The sequence below is a fragment of the Crotalus tigris genome, unplaced genomic scaffold, assembly GCF_016545835.1.
Source record: "Crotalus tigris isolate CLP2741 ecotype Arizona unplaced genomic scaffold, ASM1654583v1 scf7180000024117.2648584, whole genome shotgun sequence".
NCBI classification, from domain to species: domain Eukaryota; kingdom Metazoa; phylum Chordata; class Lepidosauria; order Squamata; family Viperidae; genus Crotalus; species Crotalus tigris.
In genome coordinates, this window is record NW_024100394.1 from 760634 (window position 1) to 783558 (window position 22925).

General features: G+C 36.1%; 1 protein-coding gene across 1 annotated transcript in view; it reads left to right on the plus strand.

Annotated features, from left to right (window-relative positions):
* DLGAP2 (DLG associated protein 2) overlaps positions 1-22925 on the plus strand; it is a 358902-nt gene that overhangs the window by 83597 nt on the left and 252380 nt on the right. The window contains exon 2 of the mRNA XM_039322598.1: positions 9712-9744. The gene's annotated coding sequence lies outside the window, so the exon portion shown is untranslated. The remainder of the gene's footprint in view (positions 1-9711; positions 9745-22925) is intronic.

Here is a 22925-nt window from a genome sequence, read left to right on the forward strand (position 1 = left end):
TTGTGAACCAAATTATTCCTTCCCTATGTTACATTGGCTGTGAGTAATCCTTTTGTTTTTTGTTTTTAAAAAATATCCAACTGGACCTCTGAAAGTTACTTCTAAAACTAGAATTCCACAAGATGTTGTTTCAGGAAATATAATGTGTCTAGTTATATTTTTGTCAATGGTTTAATGGACAGATTCACTGTCAAATATTTTGGTGAACTGTGATTGATAGTAAGAATGTGAGGAATTAATATACTTAAGGACGCTGAACGGCAAAGTGGAAGCAAATTGGTTTCTTGGTCTTCTTTTATGATATTATGGCTATGATATTGATACTGTTGATAACTCCCTCTGAGAAAAGTAGAAATCCAGTGAGAATCCTTCCTGAAGAGGAGATACAAGAATCATCTGAAATGATATCATGATAGCTTTATAATACCGTAGCATTAAAGACAGTGTGACTCCTACCTGCCAAATATTGTCCGGTTCTTTTCTTTCTTTTGACTTCCCATGGTCCTAGTTGGTCTCTGTGAAACAGAGCGCTGGTCTGACCCATCAGCCTATTTCTTCCTTCCAGCCATCGATGTAGTGCTACTCAGACTTCTTGAATCCTATGTTCTGTGACTCACAAAAGCTTATTTCTATTTTTATATTCCCTTCTCCTAGTGTTTTACTGTATAAAACCATGTTGCATAAAATGTGGATGATCAAGGAGCCTGCTTTCTCAATGAACTTGGTTTCTGAATAGTCAGATGGCCGTTTAGGAGAAATGCAGAATTAACACACTAGCTCGGAAAGTGCAAAAGGACTATGATTAATTGTAGGTGCCAAAACTCTAGGGACCAGAGCAGAATCCATGCCTAAAGATTTAGGCAGCTTGTAATGCTGTAGGTGTGGCCCATAGAGATTTATCAAACTGTAGTTTGTAACGTGAGAGGAAAAAAATGTCAGAATACTTGACCATTAAGTCAGTATATTCACTAGAGAGCCAACATGTCGTAATACAGGTAGTCTTAAACTTCTGGCCACAATTGAGCCCAACATTTCTGTTGCTAAATGAGACAGTTGTTAAGTGAGTTCTGTTCCATTTTATGACCTTTCTTGCCACTGTTGTTAAGTGAATCACTGCAGTTGTTAAGTTAGTAACATGGTTGTTAAGGGAATCTGGCTTCCCCATTGACTTTGTTTGTCACAAAAAGTGATCATGTGGCCCCAGGACACTGCAACAGGATAAATGTGATCCAGCTGCCAAGCATCTGAATTTTGATCACATGACCATGGGGAATGCTGCTGTGGTTGTTAGTGTGAAAAATGGTCATAAGTCACTTTTGCTCAGTGCTGTTGTATCTGAACGGTCACTAAGCAAATGGTTGTAAGCTGAGAACTACCTGTATTAGGAGGCAAGAATAGGAGTTGGGAGGCTCAAGATTCAGGTTCATATGATGAAAAGTAATTGGATAATTTTGGGCTAGTCAGTGGTTGTCAGCCGAGCCTAACTTTCAATGTTACTATTATAGGAATAAAATAGAGATCCACATTTAAGCTGCCTTGATCTCCTGGAGGAAAAGCAGACTATAAATCTAACAAGTAATCAACCCTTGCTATCACTGATGAAAGGCAAAAACTATACTTGATTTTATTTAATTTGCATATGAATATAATTAAAATTATATGGTTTGTAGTGGCATGTACTAGGTGTATCAAAAAACTAAGATAGCAGTGGCCGCAATGCAACTGAAGCCTTTCCCCTTTGTAGAAGCACCAGTGTTGGGTGAAGGCTTGGCCTGTACTGCTGCAGTCACCATCTTGCCTTTTTGACTGCCTCTGCAGACATAAGTGTGCATGGAATTCAATTATATGTAAAACTAAATGAAATAAGATCAAATTTCATTTTTCTCCCTGCTTCACTCACAATTATTTTTGGCATATGGATACTCCTTCTGTTTACCATGCCTCTCTAAAGTCAGATGCAGCCTTCAGTCTAGAAAAAAGAGCAAAACCCTATTATAAGATATAACAAAGACTTATTATTATTATTTTCTTGCTTGTTCCCCAAAGCAAATTCCCTTTATCACTGACTACTCTTCTGTGCCATCAATGCAACATTTTGAACCAAAGATGAGAACAGAATAGTGCTAAGCTACTTACGCTTGAAACAAACAGACAGTCCAAAGCAAAACGAAGTGTCTTAATATTATTTCAAGAGTAACATTTAAATTAATAGTTGTGGCATAGGAGAAACCTGTCACAGAGCACATGGACAGAATAAAGGCCCAGCTAACAGGCAGCCAGAAGCATCCCAAAGTACATGTAAATACATTTACTGTATCTGTACAAAAAAAAGAAAAAATACTCATACAATTATTAGGGCTTCAGTTGTGGCTGAGGACTGTTTAAACTATAATTTCAGAAACTGTAATCGTGAGAAGTAAAACTTTATTGGCAAAGAGAATGCTTGGCGTCTTCAAACAGGAAGCTTGTTTTTTTAGTAAGCAGCCTCAATTAAAAAGTGTTGCCATGGCCTTCATTGACAAATTCTTATCTAGGTCAAACCATCTCTATATTCTCACTGTAAAATAATTTTCAGTCTCCTATTTGCTTCTTGCAACTTGTTTCCTAAGACACAGATGGAAAACCATTTCATTAAACAGACTTGTGTAGGAAAACAATTGAACTCTTTTACATGGTCTAGTACCTTTGCTGATCAATTATGGTAGCTAAGAGCCAAAGGATCGTAATTAATTGTATATATTTAGTTAACCCTTGGCCGTGTAATATTTGTCTAAGTACCCAGATACTGGATACTTAATGCTGATTAGTGTTAATTTATGTCAGATTGTGCAGCAAAAATTCAGACAAATCCCATATTCTTCTATATGGTGTGAAGGAAGCCGATGATGGGGTGTGGAAAGAAGGCTGCCCTCTTTGCCTCTTTCCCCAAGACAGAATCACAGAACCTAATGTCTGAACTACTTCTTAAGAGTATTAGCAAGTAGCATTCTTTTTTTGAAAGATTGTCAGCAAATAAAGATTTTAAATTTCATTTGCCATGCCTTGAGAAATTAATTTGCGAACCTGGGGAGAGCCAGGGTCCTTAATCATCTTTAAAAGGAAATGAGTGAGAGGAAAGGAAGCCTGAGTTAAGAAGCAAGAATTTGGCAGAGAAGACAAATTGTCAGATGTTCTGGTCCTTGGATGAAATATGCTGAAAATGTAAAAAAACCTTTTGGGGAAAAAAAAGCACACACGCACGCACACAATCTGCAGTATGTTAATAACTGCACTGTGGAGGGCTTATTTAAAATGTCTGTATATAAAGAAGAAAGTTCACCATATATTTTAATTACCGTGAAGAATCTGTGCCTTATAACATTTCAGCTGAAAGATGGCACTTTCCAGCAGCAGGAAAATATCTGAAATCATGCTGCAATAATGCTGATTTAAAATAAACTGTGCCATATTTGAGTTACCAATAAAGAAACATTTTTTCCAAGAAATCTGCTTCTCATGAGATTTATGTCTCTTTTACCCAGGATTGAGATTAAATTGGATGCTTCCATTTAAGTGCTGATCAGGCCTTTTATTATTGCAACTTCTCTTTCTTCTTGCAATATAACATTATCACACATTTCTCTTCTAAGCTGATGGAATGTTAAAGCAAACAGTTTGCAAGCTGCAGTTGCAAAACTATCATCAAATTTAACCCTTCAAAGAAAAGCGTATAACAGGGTTGTAAAATTGCCGGCCCGCAGGCCGATTTCATCATATCGAAATCATGCCCACCCCATTGCCAACAATGCAAAAAGAGTCACGATACGTCACAACATGTCACATGTTGTGGTGAGTTTGACACCTGTGGCGTATAGTAAAGCTTATAGGAATGCAAGTATTCTATTTACAAAGCCTTTTTGTTTGTTTGTTCATATGTGTCCTGACTGACTCAAGATCTTTCACCCTTCCGAGGTTAGTAAAATGAGGACCCAGATTGTTGGGGGCAATAGGCTGACTCTGTAAACCAGTCAGAAAGTGCTGTAAAAGCACTATGATGCTGTATATAGGTCTAAATGCTATCGCTATTGCTATATTGTTTCAAGAACCAACATTAATAGTTCTGTAACAGTTGATTTTTTAAACTCCTAATCATGACAATATAATAGAAATAAATCTTTATGCATAAAAGTGGTGGTCAAATGGCAATAAATACGTATTTATTTAAATTTATTAACTGCCCAACTCCAGTGGAGTTTGGTAGTGTACAAAACTAGGAAAAACATAAAAACAACTAAAAACATTGAATCATACAGACAGTCCAGACTAAAATAACCAAAGAGAACGGCAAAAACAATGCAAAACAGGGGGCATTGAACAAATGATAAATATCAACTCTATGCTTGGGACCACAGCCCTTAGTTATTCAAAGCATTCCACAACCCCAGGAGAGAAAATGTCCTTATTGATCTAGGCTGTCCTAGATGTTGGGAGCTGCAATAGAAAAGGCACACTTCTAGGTTCCACAAGATGGCAGTGTTTAATGGAGGGGACCTAGAGTGCACCCATTCTGCTGAATCATAATGGGCAACCTGAAACTGTTGGAGATAAGCAGTCTCACAGATATCCAGGCCCTATGCCATGCATTACCTTTATAGGTAGTAACCATAAGATAACCTTTATTGTCATTTTTTTACTGTGGGCACAACGGCACACATAAAAAATGAAATTTAGTTGCCTGATCTCAAAGTGAAACACATACATGACACAACTAAACATACTATATACAACATATGTATAGACCCATACCCCTACATATACATAACAATAAATATTAAATACTGTCCATCTTGAATATATAATGGAAGGAGGAAGCTTGAGAGTTCACAAGGTTAATGCTGTATGGAATGAAACCATGGCTGAATCTGGATGTTCTGCTGTGGATACCACGAAGCCTCCTCCCAGAAGGTAACAAGGAAAACATGTCCTGAAGAGGATGTGTAGTGTCCCAGATAATCTTATGGACCCTGCTCAAGCAGCGCTTCTGTGCTATGTCCTGGATGGGAGTGAGGGAACTGCCAAGTCATCTTTTGAGCCATCCTCACCACTCTCTGCACTGCCTTCCTGTCTGAAGCAGTGATGTTTCCAAACCAGACTGTGATGCTGTATCACAGGATGTTCTCGATCGTCCCTCTGTAGAAAGTGGTCAGGACGGAAGGAAGATGTGCTATTCTCATGTGACCCAGAAAATGCAGGTGCTGCTGTGCCTGCTTCACCAGTTTCTCACTGTTGAGTGACCAAGCCAGTCTACTCGTTAACTGCACACCCAGGAATTTGATGCTGTTAACCATCTCTACAGATGAATCATTAATGCACAGAGAAGTGTGGCTGTGCCTGCCTTTTCTGAAATTGACAATGATCTCTTTAGTTTTTCCAGTATTTAAAACTAGGCTGTTATACCAGCCTTACACCAGTTCACCAACCCCTCAACTTCCTTGCGGTAAGCACTCTCATTGTCATCATGAATAAGGCCCAGTACTGTTGTATCATCTGTGAACTTCACAATATGGTTGGTGGCAAAACTAGCACAACAGTCATGCGTCAACAGGGTGAACAACAGTGAACGTAAGACGCAGCCCTGAGGAGAACCTGTGCTCAAGAAAATGATATTAGAGATATTTGTTCCAACTCGCACATATTGGGGCCTGTTGGTAAGAAAATCAAGAATTCAGTGCACAAAGGAGTGTTTAAGCCTAAAAGGCCCAGCACCATGAATTGTACTCAGAAGCCAACTGGCAGCTAGTGTAGCTACTGTAGCCATTGTAACACATGGGCATGTCAAGACACGCCTATTATTGCTTGTGTCACTGCGTTTTGAACCAGCTGTAGATTCTGGTAGTCTTTCAGGACAGTCCCATGTAGAGTGCATTGCAATAATCCAAATGTGAGGTGACAGGGCAGGATTGTTTGAAGACCTTCTGATCAAGGAAAGCATATTTTGTGTCCCAGACAACATGAATTTTCTTCACCATGGCCCTGGAGGTAATCCTGTGGTCCAGACTCTCCAGAACAGGCTGCTAGGAGGTTATCGGCACAAATAATAAGGGTGAAGAAATAGCGGCATGTTTTATCATGAAAATTTTGAAGTAGGTAGAGATGCAACTAGAAGCTTTTATCAAATTAAATAAACCTTCATGCAAATTGGCCATTTTGAATAAAGGGCTTGTAGAGCAATTGTAGGACTATTTTGTGTTTTATGACAATCTTGAGAGCCATCAGCTAAAGTTTGCAAAACAATAACTCAGGTTGATGGATAAACAGAACAGGATACCTCTGAGAATATGCTCACCCCAGGAATTTGTAATCAGTATTTGTCTCAAACTCACAAAACTGCTGTGGTTTTTCTTCAAGCAACATTTTTCATCAACTAACACTGAAAAGAGGGGGAAGAATGGGGTGCCTATTGTGTATTGCTAGACTGTTAGGAGCCAGAAACCTTGACAGCTTGTTCCAAAACATCAAAGATCTACTTCTACCTATCCCTGATGTGGCCTTTTCTGTTCACATGTGTACAATATTCCTAAGGAGAGAATACACAAATGAGTATATTAATAAAACTCCAACATATATTTGAATGGTGCTCTAATCAATAGGTTATGTATTGAAAACTGACTAACTGAGAACACAAGGCATTCCCTTCTGTTGAGAAGAAGGGGAGAGTCCTCTGGGTAATAGTTACTTGGTATTCTGAGATAGTGGCATGATCAACATAAGGTTGTGTTCAAAAAACATGCTCTTTCAAAAACAGAAGATGAATCTGCCAATTTTAACAGACAGAAATATGAGGATTGTTTGTGACAAAGCTGTTCACCTAGTTTAAGTAATTAAAAAATATTAGGCAATGAAAGGAAGAAACATCTAAGAATCTAATACATCTCATTGGAATAGATTATGCAATTTTATGAATGAAACTTGTCATAATTGGGAGCTGGGAGAAAATAGGTTGTTTCATCCTATATGTGGTGGGTTGATCAGATTTACTCAGCATTTAAAATATTTTTTTAAAAAAAATCATAAGGAAGTTGAAAGGAAATCTATATATTTTCTAGTGTGCTCATCATTTTCTGTTGGAACTGTGTCTAAAAGAAAAAAAATGGCACTAAGATAAGAGAAGGCACTCTCTGAACTCCTGCAAAACTGCTCCCATAAGATAATGTTCAATTTGATTAATTGATTAAATATTTTAGTATGATTACATTAACTACATCTCATCGATTATGTTTCAGAAGAGGAACTTTCCAACTTAAGGGAAAGCACTTGTCTTTGACTTATTAAAGCAGCTGTATGTTTCTCAGATTCTTGAGGCTGCTTCATAAGTGGCTCCCCATTGTCTCAGCGCCCATGCATTTCCACCTGGCTTTCTCAGGAAGTAGTGGTGATGAGAAGCAGATTGGTTATCCAAACACATACAATGCAGTGTGAACTTGAGAGAGCTTATGAGCAGCCATGCAAGCCTAAAACAAGGTGCAGCTGCTTTAATGATCTGGAAAGAAATATAGCCTCTTATGTATTGTGAAACACCTCTTTCCAAGGATTTTTCTAGCTGTACTACTTATCTTGTTTTAGTTTATTTTTAATAAAACCAGAACTGGTATATATCTCGATTCACCTACAAAGCTTTTCTGAGAGCATAGGTTTGCCTCTGAATTCCGTCCCATTTCTAGAAACATTTCTGGATCCATGGTACTTCTCAGCCCCATTCTCTTTCTCTGACTTTGTTTATCCTTCATCTTATTTGTATTTTAAGAAAGTGAATGTAAGCTCCCTTGATTTGGAAATGCTTACCGTTTTTCTCTACATACTCTTTAGTACCAAATTCTGTGCAGGCAGGTAAAAACTAAAAAAGTAGTATTAAAAGTATTTTTTTATCTTCCTGTGAATGGCCTTGAAAATCAGTCTTGTAGAAAAATTGAGTATACATTTTATCAATACAGTAAAAAGGATTCTACTGTAATAGGCTTGGCTCACATCAGATGCAGCCTTTTTGATGATGGATAAACTTTTCAGTTACCTCTTTTCCTGAATCTTTCGTTGTATAGATGACAAGATTTTTGGCAGCAGCATTTAGTTTTCAGAATTCTTGCTGCTGTCTGAATTAAACGTCTTTTGAAATTCTCTTGTTTGCCATTATGAAAAGTGCAGAAGATTTCATATGGGCAGGCTGGCGACTCCTTTTCTAACTAGGGGTGTCTAAATGGTTGGGTGGGTGGAAATTAAATCAGTCATGATGGTGGGTGTATTTGAAGCTCTGTCTCTTTTTAACGAGGGTCTCATCCACATAAAAACTGTATGGATGCTGTTCAGAGAAAACTAGGACAGGAAGACAATTTGACTTATCCATCTGTTTGCAGATATTTTTTGGTCATTTTGTGTGTGTGTATTGACAAATATCCATAAAAACACAACTCCTGGGCATATTTACAAGACAGATAAAAACACGATCACCAGGAGAATATAGGTATAAAAAATACACTTTACTAAAAACGCCAAGCTTTCGTTGGGGAGGCTCCCAACATCATCAGGGCTGAGAAGCCAGTAAACAATGATGACTTAAATGGGTTTGGCTGACATTTTCACCCAGCTCTTGGACCGCGTCACTGAAAACACCAGCCTAAAGATGACGAATGAGACTTCGTCGAAACATCGCCAAGACACTTCCAATTTGACGCGGGAGAAAACCCGAATAACCAAAGACCTACATACAAACACCAGTGAAAACCTCAGAAAACACACACACACACACACACACACACACACACACACACACACACACACATATATATATATATATATATATATATATATATATATATATATATATATGGGGAAAGATGTAACATTTACAGAAGGACTAGCTCACTTTTGCATTTAAACTGGAAAAATATTGGTATAAATACAAATTGGATACAATGTCAATTCTATTATAATCTCTGTCTTATTTGGAGCTTTCATATATAAGAACAAATAAGCATGAGCTTATGTGGAGAATAGATGGTGGGCAAGAGCTGTCCCTGTGAATCATGCTGCCCTTTTTTAGATATGTGAAAATAATGTTTTCCTGATGATGATGATGATATCCATTCAGTCACATCCAACTCTTGGTGATTCAGTGGGCCAGGTCTCTCCACATCTCTCAACATGCTTGCCTGAGCTTTTTCATAATCTCATCTCTTCTTACCTCTTCTTAGATATCCACTATCTATAAGTCAATATAGCTTGTTATTATAGACTCAAAAAAAGAAGGAAGGAAAAGATACACCATTTGGTATATTTGGTATTGATTGTCATAGATATAATACATCAGAGAACTACAGCATTGGGGAAGTGGAAAAAGATAGTAATAACACTAAGCAATAGGACTTAAACTTATATATCACTTCACAGTGCTTTACATCCCTCTCTAAGCGGTTTACAGAATTAGCATATTGCCCTCAACAATCTGGGTCCTCATTTTACCCACCTTGGAAGGATGGAAGGCTGAGTCAACCATGAGCTGGTGAGAATCGAACTGCCGGCAGCTGGCAGTCAGCAGAATTAGCCTGCAATACTGCATTCTGACCACTGCGCCACCATGGTTCAGTAGTTAGATAAAATAAGGAGGCATTTCTAGTGGAACAAGGATGCTCCCTTTATAGGAAAGTTGGCATTGACTACATTATTTCTTTTTCTTTGCAGAGTCACAGTGCACACTCTGTGGTGAACCTGAAGGTGAGTCCTGTAATTTGACTATTCATCATTTCCAAAGTTAGTTGTGTTGTCTAACTTGTATGAACTGCTTAACCCAATAGCATGTATTGTCTGGTGGAAATAGATTGAACATGGCGTTAACGTCACATTCTTTGGAATAGGGTAGGTATGAGAAATGTTAAGAGATTTGTTAGATGTCTCCAAATGAACTGAACTGAATTAAATTAGTACTAAGGGGAATGTTTTGGAGGGGGTTTGAAAAAGAACTTTATTTATCTATTTTGTTTTAAATGTAATTATTAAACAAATTTATTTGGCCACCCAACTAACACACAGGTGATTCCGGGCAACTTACAACATTAAAAACTACAACATAAAAACCATCTCTAATTTCCATCCTCCATTTTTCAGTAGAAACATTGGCCATTGTGCTTCCCAATTCTCCCATCTCTGTAATTCTTTATTCCACTCATTTTTCTTTATCTTCATCCACTCTCTATGGATGCAACCCATATCATAACTGAATAGGAAAATGTCAAAATCTATCATGAAGTGTGCATTATTATATTAAAAGTATTGAATATACTTTATACTCTAAACTCTTAAGTTTAGAGGTGAATAATATAATCTCAAGTGGTGGAATATCTAACTACAGACCATATTTTTTGTGTTACTGTATTTTGAAAAATATAGAATATAAAATTATTCTGATTTTATTAGTACTGCTATTCTGTTCAACACATATTAGAACCCTGTGATAATAGAAGGCCCGTTGCATGCTTCAAGTCCCATTGCATGACCTGACACAAAGTACAAGTGTTGGTGTGGTAAAGGAATCAGAGATGTGAGTCGGATACATAAACTCACATATTCTAGTTTCCATCTTATTTTTATAGCATCATACTATTTCAGGTAACATCCTTTTCTGTGCCCCCTGTGTATAGCATTATCCTGATGTTTCTGAAAATCTTGATTATCTGGTTCCTTAAATTAAGAACATGGGCAGCGATTCAAAAAAAATATCTCATATATGCGATAGATTATTCTTAGTAGGGCTTGATTTCCACATGGGTGGCTTTAAATGGCTCTAGTGTTTTAACAGTACCTCCAAGGCTAAAAGAAGTCAAGCAGAAGCACATAAAAGTAGCATAGAAATAGTCCCACCAAGGTCCTTCAACCCTGACGTAAGCATAGATTAACGCCTCATAATTCCTGGCAGTAAAGATCTCTGTAATTTATCCAGTAATTTTGTCTGCTCTAGGAAGGTGCAGTAATCCAACTCAATATAAAATGAGTTAAAAATGGGATTTTGAAAAAGAAAGTGCAATTTTTTGTGAAATAAATATTTGCCCGGCTTATGGGCAGTTTGATTTGTTAGCTAGGAATGAAGGTCCTACTTTAATTCACAGAGAAATTGATACCCTGTTGAAAAATAAAGAGAAAGAGAGGGAAAAATTATTGGATGCCAATCTCTCTGCTGATATAACTAAATTCCACTGATAACTCATTCTGCCTTACTTTTCACTGGTTCAAAACTAGCAGGGACTGCCAACATAATATAAGTCAGAATTGTTACACTAGAGCCAAAACAGAGAGGAGGGGAAGGCAGGACTAAAGGGACAAAGGCAATTAGACAATTAGCTTATTATCTACAGTATTCTGGGAAATTGGTGGTAATATTAAACAAAAAATAATCAAGCCAATAGTAGAGCGATTCTCGTGGAAGAAGAAATCAGTCCAGCTTCTGCAAAGGTAAGTCTTGTGTTATCAATACTCTTGACATGTTTAGAATGGCAATAGATAGTAAATAAGGATGACCCAAAAGGATGTACTCTGCAGCTTTCAGAAAGCTCTTGACTAATGGACAACACTTTTATGCTAACCTACATAGAGATAAGACTCGGGTGCCATCATCAAGCGTTGGCAAGAAGAAGAGAGGATGGATGAGAGGTTTCTTTCTTTCTTTTTTTGGCAAACCATTTTGCTTTTATTGCCAAAAGGCCTAATAACTATATATAAGAACCAAGCTGTACCTTCCCCATGATACATCTGTCTCCTGATTGTGCACGTTTTACAGATAGTTTTAATAACTCTGTAATAATATTTGTATACATTGATTTTTTTCAAGTCGTAATAAAAATTGATAGAGTGACTTGCAATATAAGGTTTGTAATAGTAAAACCTATTAAATAAATCTATAGTAGAGATGCTGTTAAAGTGATTGTGCAGCAGTAGTGAGGGCAGAGCTTCCATCTTTTCAATTTTTTCAGTGTGTATGTGTGTTTTAAAGAAAATTTGTGTTTTAAAGAAAATTTTATTGTTTTTCTAGTTTTACATTTAATATTTAAAAAGCAACGTGGTGGCTGAGTCAATCAATAATTCAATAATATACAAGTATCTTTAGTACAAGTCTCAAACTACTACATTAAATATTTCCTCTCTTTTCCCCTTAGTATTTATTGTCTCATATTTAAACTAATACAATTCTTATTATATCAATTAAATAAAAATAACTTTCTTACATTTATCAATAATTTTTATTTACACATATCCTAGTTATTTTAACATTCAATCTTTATAAACAATGTCCTAATTATTTTTTCCCAATTTTTAGTTTTCCATTAATATTTAAATTTAACATTTAATATTTATAATTTCCAAGTGTTAAATAACCGCAGTTCCTTTTATCACAATTTATCGCAAAATCTAATGTTCAGGATACTCGTCTTATCTATTTGAATATATTCTATTTCTCACCATCTTACATCAACTAATTAATAATACAGTATAACTTTTTTATTTTCTGTTAATTTCCAAATGTCTTAAATTTAGTAACCAAAATTTCTCTTATTTCAACATTTAATACTTCCTCTCTTTTTCTCTTGATGTCTGCTATCTCATATTTAAGCTAATAGTTTTTTACTATAATAGCTAAGTGAAAACATATTTATTTCATTGATCAATAGATTTTAGCTTACATATATCTTAATTACTTTTACATTCAATCTTTATAAGCAAATCAATATTCCAATTTAACTGTTAATACTTCCAAGCTTTAAATGACCAAAGGTTTCTTTATCTCAGCTCATAACAAAATCTAGTATTCAAAATACACATCTTATCTATTTGACTATGTTCTATTTTAATTCTTTGACTAATAAGTCAAAGCCCCAATTTTCTTCAGTCTTATTCTAGCTTTCTTTCTTTGCCAACTCACCTTCCATGGACGTGCTTTTAAGTCATCAAATAAATCTCCCTGTATTGTTATGTATATTGTTTGAAGTAGAAAAAAATCATCCAGTTGCCATTTTTTTTTAAAAAAAACTAACAAATCGTCTCTCTATTTTTCCATCTCAATTTAGTTGTCCTGAAATGTTTATCTTCCCTTCAGTCTGTTCTTCTTGATCCTCAGGTTTCTTCTGGTTTATATAGAAAGTATTTTCCCTTTTCCATGTTGTCAGTCCCTTTTCTGGGTTTTCCATTAACTGTGTTTGTTGATCAGTTGAATCTTCTGTCATAGTATTTAATTGTTCCACTTCTATTATATTCTATGCAGTTGATTTTTTTAGTTGTAATCAAAGTTTGGGTTTGTATATCTAGGCTAACATCTTGTTCTTTTCTGTAACTTCTTATTTCATCAGTAGCTGTGAGAATAGTTTCATAAATTGCTTTCAACATAAAGAGAATCTGCACCTGATGTTCATCCATGTTCTCTTAGTAGTGTGTTAAGTTAAAAGCTTTACAATCAAAGAATGAAAAAAAAATTGTCACTGAGTATAGAACACAGCTGGGTTTCTCACAGCTGATATCTATCAAGGTTACAAAAGTCTTATCTATAGTCTGGGCTTTAAGCCGAGTCTCTTTTAAGCAATAACAAGTTGTAATATCAGGTTTAGCCATAAGATGTCACCTATACCATTTAGAGTTTTCTTTTAAGTCCAAAATTTTTATAATCCTTTTTCCAATTTTACTTCTTTTTTGTACATAAAAACCCAAATCTTCAATAAGAATAAAAAAATCTTTTAGTCCACAAATTTTAAAAAGATAAAAATCAAGTTAAAATCAAGTTATTCTTGCAATGTTTTAAACTCCCCTGGATAATCAGTTGCCGCTGTTTTTAGAGGATGGGATAGAATCTCCCTTCCCTCTCTGCAGAGGGGAAATTACTTTGGGCAGCTTATGCAGGTGGAAAAAATAGTTAGGATTAAAGAGAGGTAGATCTCACCCAGTCTCATCCGCGCTGCTTTATAAGTGCCTGGTGGTAGATTTGACTTCGGCTGTCTGCAGCCTAATGTGAGCCATATTTCTATGGCCTGTCTTTCGTCTGCTGACCCTGGATTGAGCAGAAGGGCTACCACCCTCCCGTGATCAAGTGGGGATCCTCTCCTTGCTGGTCACCCCTAAAGGGCAACTTTCAATCCTTTCCAGGATCCCCCAGCAATGCGAAATTGGACATGGAAGACGGAGCTCGCCTTCAAAATGACCCTGGTGCTGCATCAGTAAATCGGAAGTCGAGAGGATGAGAGGTTTCATTCTATGGGCTGATACCCCCAAGAACCTAAATTTGCTTTGTTGCTGTAGCCAGAGGATCCATAAAAGCAAAGGCTGCAGAAATAATGGAAGAAAAGCTGGAAATAAACAAGAGATCCATTTCCTTCCTACTCTATAACCTGCTGTTTTGCTGCATGGTACCAATAACCCTGTAAGATGCAATTTCCCCCGAGAGCTGTTTTATTGTCAAGAATCAGAGGATGAGTAGATAATTTCCCCCTTTTCCCTTGCCACTTTTTTCCAGCTCTGACTTAACATCAGTAAAGAATTGATGAACATGTAATATTTTATTTATCTTGGATGAATTTGCAAAAATTTGGGAAAGTATTCCATAAATTCACTCTAGTAACATCTACAAGGAAGAATCTGCACTTTTATGATCTATGCTGGTTCAAGGGAAAATAGGTTTCTTCTTATGCAATAAAATTGAGAAAAATAGGGAGAGCATACAAATTGAATGAAAATACTTATATAGCTCACTATTTAAAGCAAAGGTGTATCTCTGTACTCTTTGTTCAGAAACAGCTCTAGGTACTCTTTGTACTAAAACTCAGATCTTGGAAGTATTCATGGACCTCTCCTCCCTGATAGAGATATTCATATTCATTTCAACCCAAACTTTGCTTAATGCACATTTTATTATTATGCAGATTGAAATGAATGTGGCACTCTGTGCTAGGAAGATACTGTCCAGAAAATAATAAGTGCTTCAATATTTCATTCCTAATCACTTTTGTTTCTTTCAAATGGGATTCAGATATTTATTTTTCTTCTTTAAAATTTAAATTCCTTTACTAACAAGTCAGGCAGAGTGACATGTAAAGCTCTCTTGTACGGGTGGAATGAAAGAAGACTGTTAGAGATTATATGGAATGGCTTGCCTCCATCTTTGGAGGTTTGCAAGAAAAGATTGGACAATCATTTGTGCAGAATGACATAGGGTCTCCTGCCTGAGCAGGGAGTTGGACTAGAAGACCTCCAAGGTCCCTTCTAACTCTGTTATTTTGATGTTCAAAGATTACTCATTCCCAGCCATTCCCTTCTCTGATCATGCTTCAAGGAAACAACTCAGGCCTGTAATAACTACATTAAAGCACTCTGTTAGGTGCTGACTTTAGACCTGAGAATTACCTAAATTCAGTATTTCAAGAGAAATCAAGCAGTCCTAGAGCTTTGTTATTTTTTGCTCTTCCTTCCCGCTTGAACATTTTTAAATCTGTAACTTGTAGTGGGAATATTGTGGGGGTCTCCAGGATTTCTCTTCCTTTGGGTGTTTGGCTGAAGCAACTGTCTCCTATTTGTAGTTCTTCGTTTTTGATATCCTGCCTTTATTATTCTTTTTACAAGTAACTCAAGGCAGCGAATAGATCAAACACAACTTCCTCCTATTTTCCCACAACAATAATCCTGTGAGGTGGGTTGGCCTGAAAGAGAGAGAGACAGAGATGAGCCCATTTCTTCGAAATGGTATAGGGTTTCCTGCCTGAGCAGGGGGTTGGACTAGATGACCTTCAAGGTCCCTTCCAACCACCACCACCACCTCCTCCTCCTCCTCCTCATTATTATTATTATTATTATTATTATTATTATTATTATTATTATTATTTCTACTACTACTACTACTACTACTACTACTACTACTACTACTACTATTATATGTCACAAAAATGCTGAGCAAAATGTTTATGGGTGTTGCACATTCATTGCTAACAAAAAGAAAAATATTACAGTATTTCACTTTCTGTTGTCTGCACAAAAAGATTCTAAAATTCTGAAGCCTAAGAATTCCTTCTATAAACCAGGTTAGCTATATATATATATATTTTTTATTGAAAGTTTTATAAATTTTACAAAAAGACAAAAACAATACAAAACAAAAGACAACATATACAAAAAAGAAACTAAACATTACATATATAAAAAAAAAAACCCCATCCCCCACCCCTCACAAAAACCCTCCCTTCCCCCCCCTGAGCTTCCCAGAGCAGAATATAGGCTTAATTAAAAATTAAGAAATAAAAATAAAAAATTAAATTAAAAAATTTATATTTATATATATATATATATATATAAAAATATCTATATATATATATATAAAAATAAAATTTATAAAAAAGCTATGTGATATTTTTGTATACCCAATCTAAATTGTATAAATTTTATCCATTTGTCCCAAACAGCAAGGAACTTCTCTTGCGTTTGTTGCTTTAAGAAAGCCGAAATCTTTGCCATTTCCGCCAGATAAGCTACTTTAAGAAACCATTCCTGCAATGTAGGCAAAGATTCCTTCTTCCAATATTGTCCTACTAACAGCCTAGCGGCTGTAATCAAATTTAACATCAATACAACCTCCTTTGTATCACAATCTGTAACAATGCCTAACAAAAATAATTGCGGAGTAAATTTTACCCTCCTTCTAAAAATTCTCTGGATATTCCACCATATTTTGATCCAAAATGCTTTTATCTCTCTGCATGACCACCAAATATGATAATAGGAAGCATCCTTATAACCACATCTCCAACATTTGGGTTGCACGTCAGGGTACATAAGAGACATTTTTTGTGGATCAAGGTGCCATCTATAAAACATTTTATAAAAATTCTCCCTAAGGTTCTGTGCTTGTGTAAATTTGACATTTCTCACCCAAATGGTTTCCCAAATGTCCAATGAGACTGGGACACCAAAATTCTGCGCCCATCTAATCATACAATCTTTAATTAATTCCGTTTCTGAGTCCATTTCAACTAATACCCCATAAATTCTCTTGATATGGGTTTGTCTTTGATCCTTGACTTGCTTAATAAGATTTCCATCTTCTCTAAGAAAACCCAATTTACAATCCACCTTCCATTTATCTACTAGTTGCCTATATTGAAACCAGGAATAAATAATATTTTCTTGCGCTAAATCTTCCCGTATTCTTAACTGCCAGTTTTGCCCATCCCATCTAAGTAACTGACTATAAGACACCATGTCCATTTTTACTCCTCTTTTTATTCCTTCTATCGCATGCCAAGGTATAGCCCATAATGGAACTTTAAAATCACTTTTATAATATTTTCTCCAAATCCTAAGTAAAGAAATTCTTAAAATATGAGATTTAAAGACCCAGTCCATTTTTTTATTAAATATTAAATAGGCATGCCACCCATAAAGTAAATCCCATCCCTCTAAATGAAGTATCTCAGGATTTGTCAAATTTACCCAATCACTGATTAGTGTTAAAACCACCGCATCGTAATATAATTTCAAATTTGGTACCTTAAGTCCACCCCTCTCACGGAAGTCTTGCATAATTTTAAACTTAACCCTTGGCTTTTTCCCTGCCCAAATAAATTTATTAAGACCCTTCTGCCACTCACTTAAATTAATCTCATTTTTCAAAATCGGTAACATTTGAAACAAAAAAAGAAACTTGGGTAGAATATTCATTTTTATCACTGCAATTCTTCCCATGAGGGATAATTGCAACTTCTCCCAATTCTTCAAGTCCTTCTGTACCCTGACCCACAACCTTTCATAATTATTTTTAAATAATTTTACATTAGAAACAGACAACATCACCCCCAAATATTTTACCTTATTAACAATCTCAAAACCCGTCAAGTTAGCCAAAATCTGCTTCTCCTGACTAGACATATTTTTAGGTAAGATTTTAGTCTTATTTACATTAATCTTGAAACCCGAAACCAAACCATAATGATGAATCAACTGTAATAAGTTTACTGCAGAATAATCAGGTTGCGACAAAGTAACAACCAAGTCATCCGCAAAAGCTCTCAACTTATATTCTTTTTTGTTAACTTCTATTCCTTTAATTTCCTGAGACTCTCGAATTTTGATCAATAATATTTCCAGTGTTAAAACAAACAACAATGGCGATAAAGGACACCCCTGTCTAGTACCTTTCTCTATTGTAAAAACCTCCGACAAACCTCCATTAACAATAAGTTGTGCCATTTGTTTTTGATATATTACCGTAAGAGCTTGTAATATCTTTTCGCCAAAATTCATTTCTTCCATTACTCTTAGCATAAAATGCCAATTCAATTGATCAAATGCTTTTTCAGCATCTAAAAATATGAGCCCTGCAGAAACTTGGTTGTTCTTGTCTAAATATTCTAATAGATTAATAATTTGTCTAACATTATTTTTCATATACCTTCCTGTTATAAACCCTGATTGATCTTTATGCACAAGATGATGCACCACCCTCATCATAAGCCTATTTACCAAAATTTTTACAAATATCTTATAATCCACATTTAAAAGAGATATAGGCCTATAATTTTTTGGTAAAGTAAGATCTTGATCCTCCTTTGGAATCAATGATATAAAAGCACTACGCCATGAAGGAGGAATCTCTAAACCCTGTAAGATACCATTAAAAAGATCATTTAATGGTTGGATCATCTCCTCCATTAAAGCTTTATAATAAACAGCTGTTAACCCATCCGTACCCGGTGCTTTCCCTAGTTTCAATTGTTGAATTGCTGAGGCAATTTCCTCCTTAGTAATTAAACCATTAATTTCATGTTTCTGATCCTCAGTCAGTTTAGGAAAACTTGCCTCAGCTAGATATTTATTTATATCTAGCAGTTGCACATTAGTAGATTTGTATAACTTTTGATAATAATCCAAAAAAGATTTTTTAATCAATTCCTTCTGAGAAACTAATTTACCCTTGTAATTTATTTTCTCTATTATTCTCTGTCTCTGTTTCTTTCTTAATTGATAAGCCAACCATCTCCCAGGCTTATTAGCATTACAAAATGTATTTTGTTTCATAAACAATAAATTGGTTGCCGCTTGATCTGCTATCAACATATTAAATTGTGACCTTAGTAACTTTACAGATTCTTTAATACTTTCATCAGAAGGATTTAAAATCAAGGCCCTTTCTTTTGATTTAATTTCATCTTCAAGTTCTCTACGTTTCTGCATCTGCTTCCGCTTATGACAATTATTCATTTTTATCAAAACACCACGCATAAATGCTTTACCTGCATCCCATACCATTGACATTGAAGTCCCCTTATACATGTTCAAAGCAAAATAGTCCTTTAAACACTCCTTTAACTTTTGAACATTCTTCTCTTGTCTGAACAAATTTTCATTAACTCTCCAGGATCTCCTTTCCTCTTTCTCTTGAGTCAGCTCCATCCAAACTGGGCTATGATCCGTCAGTGATCTAGGAAAAATCTTTACATTCTTTACTTTATTATACAAATCCGTAGTAATAAAAAAAAAGTCAATTCTTGAAAAAGATTGGTGTCTATCAGAAAAAAAAGTGAAATCTCTCTCCTCTTGATTACATTCCCGCCAATAATCCCTTAATTCCCAGTCTTCCTTCATATCAAAAAAAGCTTTAGGTAACCTTGCTTGTTTAAGAAAAGGAGAGGAACCTTTCTTGTCCCTTTGTATATCTAAGACGCCATTCCAATCACCCATTAATACCACTGATCTATAGTCAAGCAATGTTATTTTTTGATGTAACTGCTTATAAAATTGTTCCTGTTGTTGATTTGGAGCATAAAGTCCCACTATAAGTACTTTCTTACCATATATACCAAGTTCAATCATCACATATCTCCCCTGGGGATCTGATTCTACCAGACAAGCTGGTAGGTTTTGTTTAACATATATAACAACTCCCCCTTTCTTCCCAGGAGCAGAAGATATAAAATGAGATCCCAAACGAGCATTGACTAAATATTTCTGATCTTTAAGTAAAATATGAGTTTCCTGTAAGCAAATAACATCATTGGTATGTTGCTTCAAATAATAAAAGATTTTTTTCCGTTTCTGAGGAGAATTCAATCCATTAACATTCCAGGTCAAAAACTTTGCCATCTCCCTTGGCACGCAGCCTGGAGAAGACACCATCAAGATCTGAAAGAGCTGCATGTGTTGCATAACTCTTGGGTCTTGCTCCTCCCACCGGCGATGATGCACTTCCAGAAGAATTCTCTTTAGGCTCTTTTTTACGTTGCTCCTTCTCTTTACGCTTATAAGCTGCACGAGTCATCCTCTGCTCTTTAACCTCCATCTGGCGTTGCCTTTCAGCTTGTATCATCCCAGCAGAAACCAAACCTAATGCCTCAGATTGCTGCTCGACTTCCTTGCCACTCGGAGATTTCTGACCAGATGGAGTTGAGCCTGCACCCAGGACCGAAGTATAAAACTCTCTAGCTTTGTCAACTGTATTCAATCTATAGCGTGTCCCCGCATGGCTCAAAACAATACCCATCGGAATTTCCCATCTAAATGGCATCAATCTAGCTTTGAGCTCATTGGTTAAAAAAGCGAAGTCTTTCCTGCTTCTTAAAATTTTGGATGGGATTTCCTTTAGAATGATAACATCTTGGGCAGCAATCTGAAATCTTTTGTTGTAAAAGGCTTGTATAATCTCATTCCGCAGGGACTTCTTTGTAAAATAAATCACCACATCTCTAGGCAAATTCTTCTGCTTAGCAATCCAGGAGTTAAGTCTATAAATTTTTTCCACTTCTCTATGTAATTCTCCTTTATCCATATCCAAGGCCACTGCCAGATCAGTAAGGACCACCTCCACCAAATCTTGATTCATATCTTCCTTGAGGCCTCTAATCCTCAGGGCATACTCCATCTGTCTGTACTGAAACATCAAAATATCTTCTTGTGAGGACTCCACCTTCCTTTCCACATCTTGAATTTTATCATCAAAGGAATCAACTTTGTTTTCCACTTCCTCAAGCCTTGCATCGAGCTTAACCACCACAGTAGCCAAGCCTGAAACTGCTGCAAGTATATCTTGTCGTAAATCATTATTATTTTCTTGCAATTTAGTCTTTATCCCCGTTATCTCTTCTTTAAGATCAGATTTAATTTCTGATTTAATCTGTGAGGCAAATTGCTTCATTTCCTCTCTCATTTGAACTACAATCTCTCCCATTATGCCTCTGACCTCTTGTGCTGAAAGTCCAGGCAGAGGGGGGGAGGGTGGTGGCTGAGCCGGTGGTACATGTTTAGATTGTTGTTGTAATTGTGCAGTGGAAGTTATAGGAGAAGAAACAACCTTAGGTATTGAAGCAGGCTGCTGTCTCTTTGAAGCCATTTTAAAAAGCGCAGTTCTCACTTCCCTTTCCCCTCCACACAAGAAGGGAGGAGGAAAGAAAAAGAAAAAGAATTTAAAAAGAGACAAACTATAGTCCTTGAAAATCCAGAGAAAATCCAAAGAATAAAAGATAAAAGAGCAAACAATTCAAAAGAAAAAATTCTAAGCCAAAAGCAAAAGCAAAAGCCAATCCTTAAAAAGGGAAAGTAAAACAAAAGGGAAAGGAAAAAAAAACTCCGACACTTTCAAAACGCCATCTTAAATCCTTTCACTAATATAACAAAGAAAAGGAGGAAAAATAGTAAAAATCAAATAATAAAAAAAATAAACACCTAAAGTATATAACAAAAATCCTTTAAACTGCTCCGTCCGTTTAAAAATTACTCACCAAAATACTATAAACACGGAGATAGAAGCGGCGGTTTCTTTTGCTTCCTAGGAAGCAAAAACAGCTGGGAGGCGGAGATCAGCAGGAGCTCCGAGGGAACACTCCTTTCACCCCCTCTAGAAATAAATCCAGAGGGGGTTTAGGGGTTCTACCTCTATTCCTGCGTTCTCTGTCCCTTCCCTTTGCCCGGGAAGGGAATTCCGAGCCGCGGGCCAGCTGATGCGCGCTGTGCTCCGCGGCTCTGACACTTCCCCAGCTGGACGGCTAAAAGATAGCCGCCATCGCCGTCGCCTCGTACCGGAAGCCCCCCCAGGTTAGCTATATTGTCACACAAAAGCCTTTTGAGCACTTAACTCTATTGCTATAAATGGTGTATAATCAAGAAATGTCTAAAACAATTGTAGCATTTCTAATTCTGTTACAGTCAAGAGGAATGTTTATGGTTTCTCAGACTGATTTGCTGCTAAATCAGTTGCTTACAATCACTATGTAGTATTTTTTCAACTTTTAAAAATGAGTGTGATTCTTAAAATAATTATTTGAAGGAGGGTTGGTCCTGTCATTATGCAATGTTCTAAAGGGTGACATTGGTAGCAGCAGCAATGCTAATTATGAAAAACAGGATCGAGAATGAAAACTCATTGAATTATTTCACTAAAATTTTGGAGCAGGAACCAAACAGGAATCTTTGTTAAGCACCCACCCTGGTTTTCATTTGAAATGCAGTACAGTAGTTTTTAATATACAATGCTACAAAACGGCTTCATGAATTAAAGTTTTTTCATTAAGATGCCTCTTTCCTTTCCTAGTCTCTTGGTTTAAGATTTTAAAAACTGCCATTCTCATGCCTCTGTGAACAGCTGTTGCATAGCATCTCCTTGTATATCAGCACATTGCAACACAGCTGATGGAGCATTTAATAATTAATAATTTTAGGGCTACATTTTGTTTTGGGGTATTTCCTTGCTACATTTGGTATTTCCAGGACAATCTTGAGAAAATGTTAAAGGGTGGTTACAGTGAAAAATGTATCAGACTGAAAATCAAGCCAAACAATGTAAATGCTATCACTAAATAACATTAATTCATCTTTCCTTGTCATCTTGAATGAAAGCCTTTCAAAAAGATTATGGACTTTTAAAGAAAGGCCTATTCAGAATTGCT